The sequence below is a fragment of the Molossus molossus genome, unplaced genomic scaffold (genome assembly GCF_014108415.1).
Source record: "Molossus molossus isolate mMolMol1 unplaced genomic scaffold, mMolMol1.p scaffold_m16_p_3, whole genome shotgun sequence".
Lineage (NCBI taxonomy): Eukaryota > Metazoa > Chordata > Mammalia > Chiroptera > Molossidae > Molossus > Molossus molossus.
In genome coordinates, this window is record NW_023425366.1 from 125,336,570 (window position 1) to 125,346,774 (window position 10,205).

Sequence of the window (10,205 nt, forward strand, 5' to 3'; positions counted from 1 at the left end):
TGTTCTCTTGTCGAGTTTTAAAAACTTTGTATAGTTGGATCTAAGTCCTTTATGAATATGTGTTTTACAAAGATTTTTCTCCAAGTCTTTGGTTTATCTTTTCATTCTCTTAAGTGTTTTTTTAAAGCAGAAGTTTTAAATTTTAATAAAGTCCAACTTAACAAAGTTTTTCTTCCATGGCTCATACTTCTAGTGTTGGTCTAAAAACTCATTGCCAAACCTAGATCCTAGATTTTCTTCTATGGTATCTTCTAGAAATTTTATAGCTTTTCATTGTACATTTAGATGTATGGTCTACTTGGAGTTATTTTTGTGGAAGTTAGAAGGTCTGTGTCTTTTTTTTCTTTCCTTCTTTATTTTCTTTCTCTCTCCTCAGTATTCTGGCACCATTTGTTGAAAAGATTATCCTTTCTGCATCAAGTTGCCTTTGCTATTTGTCAAAGATCAGTTACTATATTTGTGCGGACCTTTTTCTGAGATTTTATTCTGCTCCATTGATATGTGTGTCTATTCTTTCAACAATACCATGCTGTTTTGAATACTGTAGCTCTATAAGTTTTGAGCTCTATAAGTGTTTCAAACTTCAACTGTGTTTTCCTTCTTCAGTATTGTGATGGCTATTTTGGGTCTTTTGTCTGTCCACAGAAACTTTAGAATCAGTTTGTCAATATTCACAAGATAACTTGCTGGGATTTTATTGCGATGTGTTGAATCTGTAGATCAAGTTGGGAAAATTTGGCATCTTAACAATACTGAGTTTATCTATTCATAAACAGAATATCTTTCCATTTATTTAGATCTTTGATTACCATGTGCCCAGGGCTATATAATCAGTTGTCTCATTTAATATTCCAACAATCTTATATATTCCCATTTTATAGATGAGGAAATTGAGGCCGAGAGAGGTTAAGTAACTTGTCCAAGGTCTCCAGCTATCATGTGAGACCACTGGACCAACCCCTATATCTTCCCTACACCACAGCCTGTGCCCTTACCCATCCTGCTATACTTCCTCTCTGGGGTTCTAACCAGAGGCAGCATGTATGGGCTTCCTTTTCCTGAAAGAACGAACCATACCAAAATGACCCCATGTCCTAACAACTGGTTGGCATCACAACCTGTTTTTCCCATAGTAGATACTGTTGATGCCCCACCCATATCCCTTCATACTTACCAATCCCAACTGCTCACTGCCAACACCTGCAATTCTGTCCAAGAACATTCTCTGGCCATAGGAGTCAGCTTCACCTGAGCAGAGAGTATACAAAGAGTTAATGCCCACAAGAGCAGGCCTCAGCAATGATGATTGGAATTGGAGGATAAATACCCCAGTTTCCTCATTTGTTTAAGGAATTTGGGGGACAACTCTGAGACACATTCAGGAGTCTCCCAGAGGTCGCAGCGAGATTGACTCCCGGTCCCCCACCTCATGAATGCACCTGCATGGCTTCTTTCCTCCTCCTTTCACTTCCCCACTCTCTCAGCGTCTTCTGGGACCCTCCTCCATGTAAGTGAAGTCACTGCAGGGCTTGTCTCGGGACTTCTGAGGCTATCTAATCTAAGTCAGCCCCTCCTGTAGCAGCCTTGACATTCCTCTGAAGAACCACCCTCTCCAGCTCTCAGTCCAGATAAATCAGGTTGAACCGACTCCACCCCAATGCCAAAGGTGAGCAGGTGTGGCCAATCAGAACACTGGTCCTTTAACCTTAGTGATTTGGTCAGAGATGGGCATGTGATCCGTCAGAGCCCATCAGATGCTTTAAGATTTTCCTGGGGCTGCTGAAATAGTCACCGCCCCTTTCCACAGGTGTCTCTCACCTGTACCACCTGGAGGAAATAAAGCTGGGGCTCTGGCAGCCATCTTGCCTGACACCAGTTTACTACTTTTTCTGAATATATAGATAGAACAAGTTTGTAGGAGATTGCAATCATGGTCCCAATTCTCTATGCCTCCCTGTACCCACACACTTTGCCATGTAACTTATAAGTGTTTCTCACTGGGATTACGAGTTCAGCCACATAACTTGTGATGTGATGGGGCAGAAATTTGAAATTCACTTCCATGATTGTACTTATTTGCATTTATGCCATTGTCATGAGGATGTCTCCAGGTTGGGCTCACCCACAGGATAAGAAATAATGTGGCACAGAGTCACCTCCACTGTCCCAGCCACACCCAGTCTAGACTAGCCAGCCTATGCCCAAACATGAAAGAGCCCAGCCAAGATCCGGAGAGCTGCCTGGCCAACAGCTGAGTGTGAGCAGTTAATGCTTGCTGTTGCAGGCCACGGCGGGCTCGTGGCAGCACTACCGCAGCAGTGGGCGACGGGCGCCGCTCTCGGTCAGGAAGGTAAAGCCCTCCAGAAAGTTGCAGTAAACCCTGATTCTATGGACCTCCATTTAACAGACTTTGGATTTAATAGACAAAATATCTAGTCCATATGTCATATGTGAAAATTAACACCCTGTTACTTTTAATATGCTTTTAACCAAGAATTGCTTATAATTAATATAACAAGTTATTTTTTTGTTATTAATTCACTTATTTTTTAACAAATTTTAGTGACTAGGCTATATGTTGGAAAAAATACTAGTAATTTCGCCGACATGAATAAATATTACATATCTACAACCACAGTCTACATATTTAAATCCAAGAGTCACTGCTCCTAAACACTACACCAGGAGCCTGTGGGGTGACTTCCTGCAGCGGTTTTCATGGTGCCCACCACACCCCAGCCATGCGCATTTGTTTACTCACAGTGACAGGTGAGGGCATGCATTTACTAGACCTATTCAGTATAAATTTTAAAATACTGTAATACATATAGAAAATTTTTCTTTGAAATTAAACCTTTCATACATAATTTAAATTACACAAACGTGTCTACATTAAGTAAAAATAGGTGAACTGTTAAATATTTTTTTTTAGAGAGGAAGGGAGAGGGAGATAGAAACATCGATTTGAGAGAGTAACATTGATCAATCCATCGGCCTACCTTCTGCATGCCCCCTACTGGGGATGGAGCTTGAAACCCAGGCATGTGACATGATGAGGAATTGAACGGGCCTCAGTCCATGGGACGATGCTCAATCCACTGAGCCACACCAACAGGGCCTGTCAATTTAATTAATTAATTAATTTAAATTAATTAATTAATTTTTGTTACAGATAACTCTCCTTTCCCCCCCACTGATATTCCCCTCCTCCTCCCTCCCCACCCTGTCCCCAGCTTTGTTGTCCATGTTCATTGTTCATGCATACATGCATATAAGTTCTGTGGTTTATCTCTGGCCCCAACCCCTCTTCTGAGAATTATTAGTTTGTACCCCACTTCCACGTCTCTGGGTCTACCCCATTCCTCAGACTGTTATGTTCATTATATTCCACAAATAAGTGAGATCATGTGATATTTGTTTTTCCTGCTTGGCTTGTTTCCCTTAGGATAATACTCTCCAAGTCCCTCATGTCCTCTCAAAGGATAAGAGATCTTTCTTTCTTACAGCTGCATAGTACTTCATTGTGTATATGTACCACTGCTTTTTTATCCATATGTCTACTGATGGACATTTGGGCTGTTTCCAGATCTTAGCTATTGTAAATAGTGTTGCTATAAACATGGGGGTACATATATTCTTTCTGATTGGTGTTTCAGGCTTCTTAGGGTATATTCCTAGAAGTGGGATGACTGGGTCAAATGGCAGTTCAATTTTTAATTTTTTGAGGTGACACCATATTGTTTTCATAGTGGCTACACCAGTCTGCATTCCCACCAGCAGTGTACTAGAGTCCCCTTTTCTCCACTCCCTCGCCAACACTTGTTGTTTGATGATTTGTTGATGGTGGCCATTCAGACAGGCATCAGGTGATACCTCATTGTTGTTTTAATTTGCATCTCTCTGATGATTAGTGATGTTGAGCATTTCTTCATATGTCTCTTAGCCATTAGTATGTCCTGTTTGGAGAGGTGTCTATTTAGTTCCTCTGACCATTTTTTAATTGGGTTCTTTGTCTTCCTTTTGTTGAGTTGTATGGGTACTCTATATATATTGGAAATTAACCCCTTATCTGATATATCATTGGCAATTATGCTCTCCTATACAGTGGGTTGCCTTTCCATTTTGGTGGCTGTTCTTTTGCTGTGCAGAAGCTTTTTAGTTTGATGTAGTCCCATGTGTTCTTTTTCTCCTTTGTTTCTGTTGCCTTATGTGATGTGTCAGTGAAAATTCTGCTTCGTATGATGTCTGAAATTTTGTTGCCTACAGTTTCTGCTAGGATTTTTATGGATTCATGAGTCACATTTAAGCCTTTTATCCATCTTGAGTTTATTCTTGTATATGGTGTAAGTTGATGGTCTAGTTTCATTTCTTTGCATGTAGCTGTCCAATTTTCCCAACACCATTTATTAAAGAGGCTGTCTTTACTCCACTGTATGTATGCTCTTGCCCCCTTTGTCAAATATTAATTGAGCATATTGCCTTGGGTCCATTTCTGGGTTCTCTGTTCTGTTCCACTGGTCTATATGCCTGTTCTTGTGCCAGTACCAGGCTGTTTTGATTGCAGTGGCTTTGTAGTATAACCTGAAATCTGGTAATGTGATCCCTCCAACTTTGTTGTTCTTTTTCAAGATTGTAGTGGCTATTTGGGGTCTTTTTTAGTTCCATATGAAGTTTTGAAGTATTTGTTCTAGTTCTGTGAAGTATGTCTTTGGTATTTTGATGGGAATTGCATTGAATCCATAGATTGCTTTGAGTAGTATGGACATTTTAATGATGTTAATTCTTCCAATCCATGAACAAAGTATGTGCTTCCACTTTTTTATGTCTTTCTCTATTTCTTTTTTTGATGACCTGTAGTTTTCTGCAAATAGGTCCTTTATTTCTTTGGTTAAGTTTTATTCCTAGGTATCTTAATTTTTTGCTGTTACGGTTACTGGGATTGTTTTTTCAGTTTCTCTTTCTGTGAGTTCATCTTTGGAGTATAAGAATGCTGTTGATTTCTTGATGTTAATCTTGTATTCTGCTACTTTGCCAAATTCATTTATTAAGTCTAGTAGATTTTTGATGGAGTCTTTGGGGTTTTCTACGTATAGTATCATGTCATCTGCGAATAATGACAGTTTCACTTCCTCCTTTCCAATTTGGATCCCTTTTATTTTTTCCTGATTGCTGTGGCTTAGACTTCAGTACTATGTTAAATAAGACTGGTGAAAGTGGGCATCCTTGTCTTGTTCCTGTTCTTAAGGGAAATGCTTTTAATTTTTGCGCATTGAGATGATGTTGACTGTAGGTCTTTCATATATGGCCTTTATTATGTTGAGATATGATCCCTCTATTCCAAGATTGCTGAGCATTTTTATTAGCAATTCTGGATTTTGTTGAATGCTTTTATAGCATCTATTGATACGATCATATGATTGTTATCCTTGATTTTGTTTATGTGGTGTATCACATTTATTGATTTGCGAATATTGTACCAGCCTTACATCCCTTGGATGAATCACACTTGGTCATGGTGAATAATTTTTTTGATGTATTGCTGGATTCGATTTGCTAATATTTTATTCAGGGTTTTGGCATCTATATTCATCAGGGATTTTGGCCTGTAGTTTTCTTTCTTTGGTTTTGGAATTAGAAATATGCTGGCCTCATAAAATGAGTTTGGAAGTTTTCCTTCTTCTTGAATTTTTTGAAATAGTTTGAGGAGAATGGGTATTAGTTCTTCTTTGAATGTTCGGTAAAATTCCCCTGTGAAGCAATCTTGATTACATCTTCAATTTCTTTTGTTGTTATTGGTCTGTTCAAGTTTTCTATCTCTTTCCGGTTCAGTTTTGGGAGACTATGTGTTTCTAGAAATTTGTCCATTTCACTTAGATTGTCAAATTTGTTGCTGTATAATTGTTCATAATATTTGTTAACAATCCTTTGTATTTCTGTAGTGTCAGTTATTATTTCTCCTCTTTCATTTCTGATTTTGTGTATTTGGGTTCTCTGTGTTTCTTGGTGAGTCTAGCTAAGGGTCCATCAATCTTGTTTATCTTTTCAAAGAACCCGCTCTTTGTTTCATTGATCCTTTGAATTGTTTTTTTGTTCTCCATGTCATTTAATTATCTATGTTATTTATTTCTTTACTAGTTCCTTCCTTCTACTTGCTCTGGGGTTTTCTTTTTGTTTGCTTTCTAGTTCTTTAAGTTGTGAGATTAGATAGTCTATTAGAAATTTTTCTTGTTTCTTGAGGTAGGCCTGTAGCGCTATGAACTTCCCTCTCAGAACTGCTTTCGCTGCATCCCATAGATTTTGTGTTGTTGTGTGTTCATTTTCTTTGGTTTCCAGGAAGTTTTTAATTTCTTCCTTGATCTCCATGGTAACCCATTCATTGTTCAATAACATGCTATTTAGCCTCCATGTGTTCAAATGTCTATGCATGTTCTTGTTTTAATTGATTTCTAGTTTCATGCCATTGTGATCTGAGAAGATGCTTGATATGATTTCATTCTTCTTGAACTTGTAGAGACTTAGTTTGTGCCCTAACATGTGGTCCCTTTTTGAGAATGTCCCATGTGCACTTGAGAAGAATGTGAATTCTACAGTTTTGGAGTGTAATTCTCTGTAGATATCTATGAGATCCATTTGATCTAGTGCTTCATTTAGAGTCTGTGTTTCCTTGTTAATTTTTTGACTAGAGGATCTATCTGGTGATGTCAGCGGGGTCCCCTGCTATGATTGTATTGCTTCTGATTTCTCCTTTGAAGTCCTCCAGAAGATTTTTAATATATGTTAGTGCTCCTATATTGGTGCATATATGTTTACCAAGGTTATATCTTCCTGTTGGATAGATCCTTTCAATATTATGTAGTGGCCTTCTTTGTCTCTAGTTATGGTCTTCATTTTGAAATCTACTTTATCAGATATGAGTGTTGGTACCCCAGCTTTTTTTTCCTTTCCATTTGCTTGAAAGATTTTTTTCCCATCCGTTCACTTTCATCCTATGTGAGTCTTTTGTTGTGAGGTGGGTCTCTTGTAAACAACATAAATGTGAGTCATGCTTTCTTATCCAGCCAGCTACTCTGTGTCTTTTTTGTTTGTTTGTTTGTTTGTTTATCCTCACCCGAGGACATTTTTCCAATTTTTGTACAGATAGAGTGAGAGGGAGAGAGAGAGAGAGAGAAGCATCGATGTGAAAGGGACACATCGAGTGGCTGCCACCCGCACGACCAACCAGGGCCGGGGACAAACTGCAACCGAAGTACGTGCCCTTAGTGGGAACCGAACCCGGGTCTCTCCGGACCGCAGGCCGACGCTCTAACCGCTGAGCCAAACCGGCCAGGACTACTCTGTGTCTTTTTATTGGAGCATTCAAACCATTCACATTTAAGGTGATAATTGATATGTACTTATTTATTGCCATTTTTGTTTAGTGTGGTTCTATTTTTCTTCCTATTTCTTCTACTAATTACAGTAGTCCTTTTAACATTTCTTGCAGTGCTGGTTTGGTGTTAATATATTCCCTTAGCCTTTTTTTTTTTTTTTTTTTTTTTTTGTCTGGGAAGCTCTTTATTTGACCTTCTATTTTGAATGATAGCCTTGCTGGTTAGAGTAGTCTTGGATTCAGATCCTTGTTTTTCATGACCTTGATTACTTCATGCCACTCCCTTCTGGCCTGTAGTGTTTCTGTTGAGAAGTCGGCTGAGAGCCTTATGGGGTTTCCTTTGTAGGTAACCTGTTGCTTATCTCTTGCTGCCTTTAGGATTCTCTCTTTGTCTTTAATTTTTGGCATTTTAATTACTATGTATCTTGGTGTGGGCCTGTTTGGGTTCTTCTTACTTGGGACTCTCTGTGCTTCTTGAGCTTGAATGCCTTCTTCCTTCACCAAGTTAGGAAAGTTTTCTGTCACTATTTCTTCAAATATATTCTCTAACCCTTGCTCATTTCTTCTTCGGGACTCCTATGATGCGAATGTTATTATGTTTCCAGTTGTCCCACAGTTCTCTTAAGCTTTCTTCCTGTTTTTTTCCTTTTGGTTTTCTGATTGGTTGTTTTTTTCTATCCTGTCTTCTAATTCACGGATCTGGTCCTCAGCTTCCTCTACTCTGCTGGTTAGTCCTTCCAGTGTGTTCTTTAGTTCTGCTATGTCATTCTTCATGTTCATTTGGTTGGTTTTCAAAGTTTCTATATCTTTACTCATAGTGCTGATGTCCTTACTCATGCTGTTGAGCTTCCTCAAGATCATGGCTCTGAACTCTACCTCTGATAATTTGCTTAGTTGCATTTCATTTATCTCATCTTTGATAGAGTTCTCTTGTTCTTTCATTTGGGATTTGTTTCTTTGTTTCACCATTTTGGCTACCTCAGTGGGTTTCAGAGCCTGCCAAATTTTCCCTGTGGGTGTTGGTGTTCTGCATTTTGTGGCTCCCTCTACTGGTTTTGGATGAGCCTGGGTGGGCCCACGTTAAACACCACTGTCAAGTCTTACTTTCCTGGGTAGATTTGCAAGCTCAGGAAAGGTTCAGTTATCCTCTAGCTTTTTCCTGGAGGCTAGAGGTCTCAGTTACTCAGTGCTTTGGAATGTAGCCCTGGTGTTCTGCATAAGGATTTCCAGAGGGTGGGATAGATGCTGGTTGTTAGTGAGCCTCAATTTGCATCTTTGCCTCATCTGGGAAAGGCTGAATCCCTGAGTGGGGGGCTGCTTCTTTTCCCCACAGCTCGGGGAAAGAGCACACTGGCCACTGTCCTTTGTGGCCGCAACTCAGCAAAAACTTGAGTGCCTTCCAAATCCTGGTTGTCTCCACAGAGTTCCAGCCCAGTGTGCCCTCCCTCTGCCATAGCCCCCAGGTGTGTGGCTGTGCCTATTTTAGCGCTCTGTCCCGGCTCTCTGCGCTGCTCACAGCTAAGACTGCTGCTGTCCGTGGGCTCCCAGCCCGCCACCCTCTCGCACCTCCATAGATCCTACCAGTGTCCCTGGTTATACGGTTTTGTCCTGCTGCTTTTCTGTTGCTTTTTTCTGAGGATTTGTCTTTATTTTAGTTGTAATTCCTGTTTGGTCCTGGGAGATCCTTTGTGTAGCTTCCATTCACTCCACCTCCATTTTCACTTCCTCTGGGCCTGTCAATTTTTAAACATACTCATTTGGAAACCTATATTATAATATAATGGAATTTTTGCTTTAATGGACACCCCGTCACTTGAATTAGTCCATTATATCAAAGTTTTACTGCATAAAAAATCGAGTGAAAATTGTCTGAAATCTCAGAGGTAGCTGTTGTGACACTGTGCACGCACACACGCATCTTATTCACCTCCTCCCACGTCCACAGTCACAGAATTAACATCACTTTGGCAAAATTGCAGAGGATTCTGGGGCAAAGGCCACAAAGACAGTAAGACTATGATGTTGCCCTGGCCTGTTTGGCTCAGTGAATAGAGTGATGGCTCACAGACCAAACAGTTGTGGGTTTGATTCCAGTCAAGGGTATGTACCTCAGTTGTGGTTCGATCCCCAGCCCTGGTTGGGGTCATGCAGGAGGCAACTAATTGGTGTGTCTCTCTCACATCGATATTTCTCTCTCTCTCTCTGTCTATCTCTCTTCTTCTCTCCTTCTCTCTTGGATGAGGATGAAAAAAAAGACTATGATGCCTGGGAAGAAGTAACAATGATAAAAGGCCTAATACTGGGCATGGAGAGAAGAAAATGGAAAGACTAAGGTCTCAGGGCGATTAAAGGAGGTTGTAAAACATGACGGTCAAGCCCTGGCCGGTGTGGCTCAGTTGGCTGGTGTCATCCCATGCACTGAAAGGTTGCTAGTTCAATTCCAGTCAGGGCATATGCCTGGGTTGTGGGTTCCATTCCCCGTCCAGGGTGTGCAGGAAGCAGCTTCTCTCTCTCTATCTCTCTTTCCCTTTCTGTCTAAAAAATAAATAAAAGTCAATAAAAATATTTTAAAAAACATGATGGTTAAAAAAATATCAGAGACATACAGGACAATAAAATAAGCAATGAGGCCTTGGGAAAGAATCAGGCTGGTTTATTTAAAACCTTGTCACCCAGAACCCTGGGGTTCATTCACTCATTCAATGAATATTTATTGATGCCTATTATGAAGAATGACACCCTAAGAACTTGGGACAGCAAAGGTGAATAAGACATGGTCCCTGTCCCCAAGAAGTTGTGGTCAGCTGGAGAAGAGAGTGACCAAGTAAATAGGTAC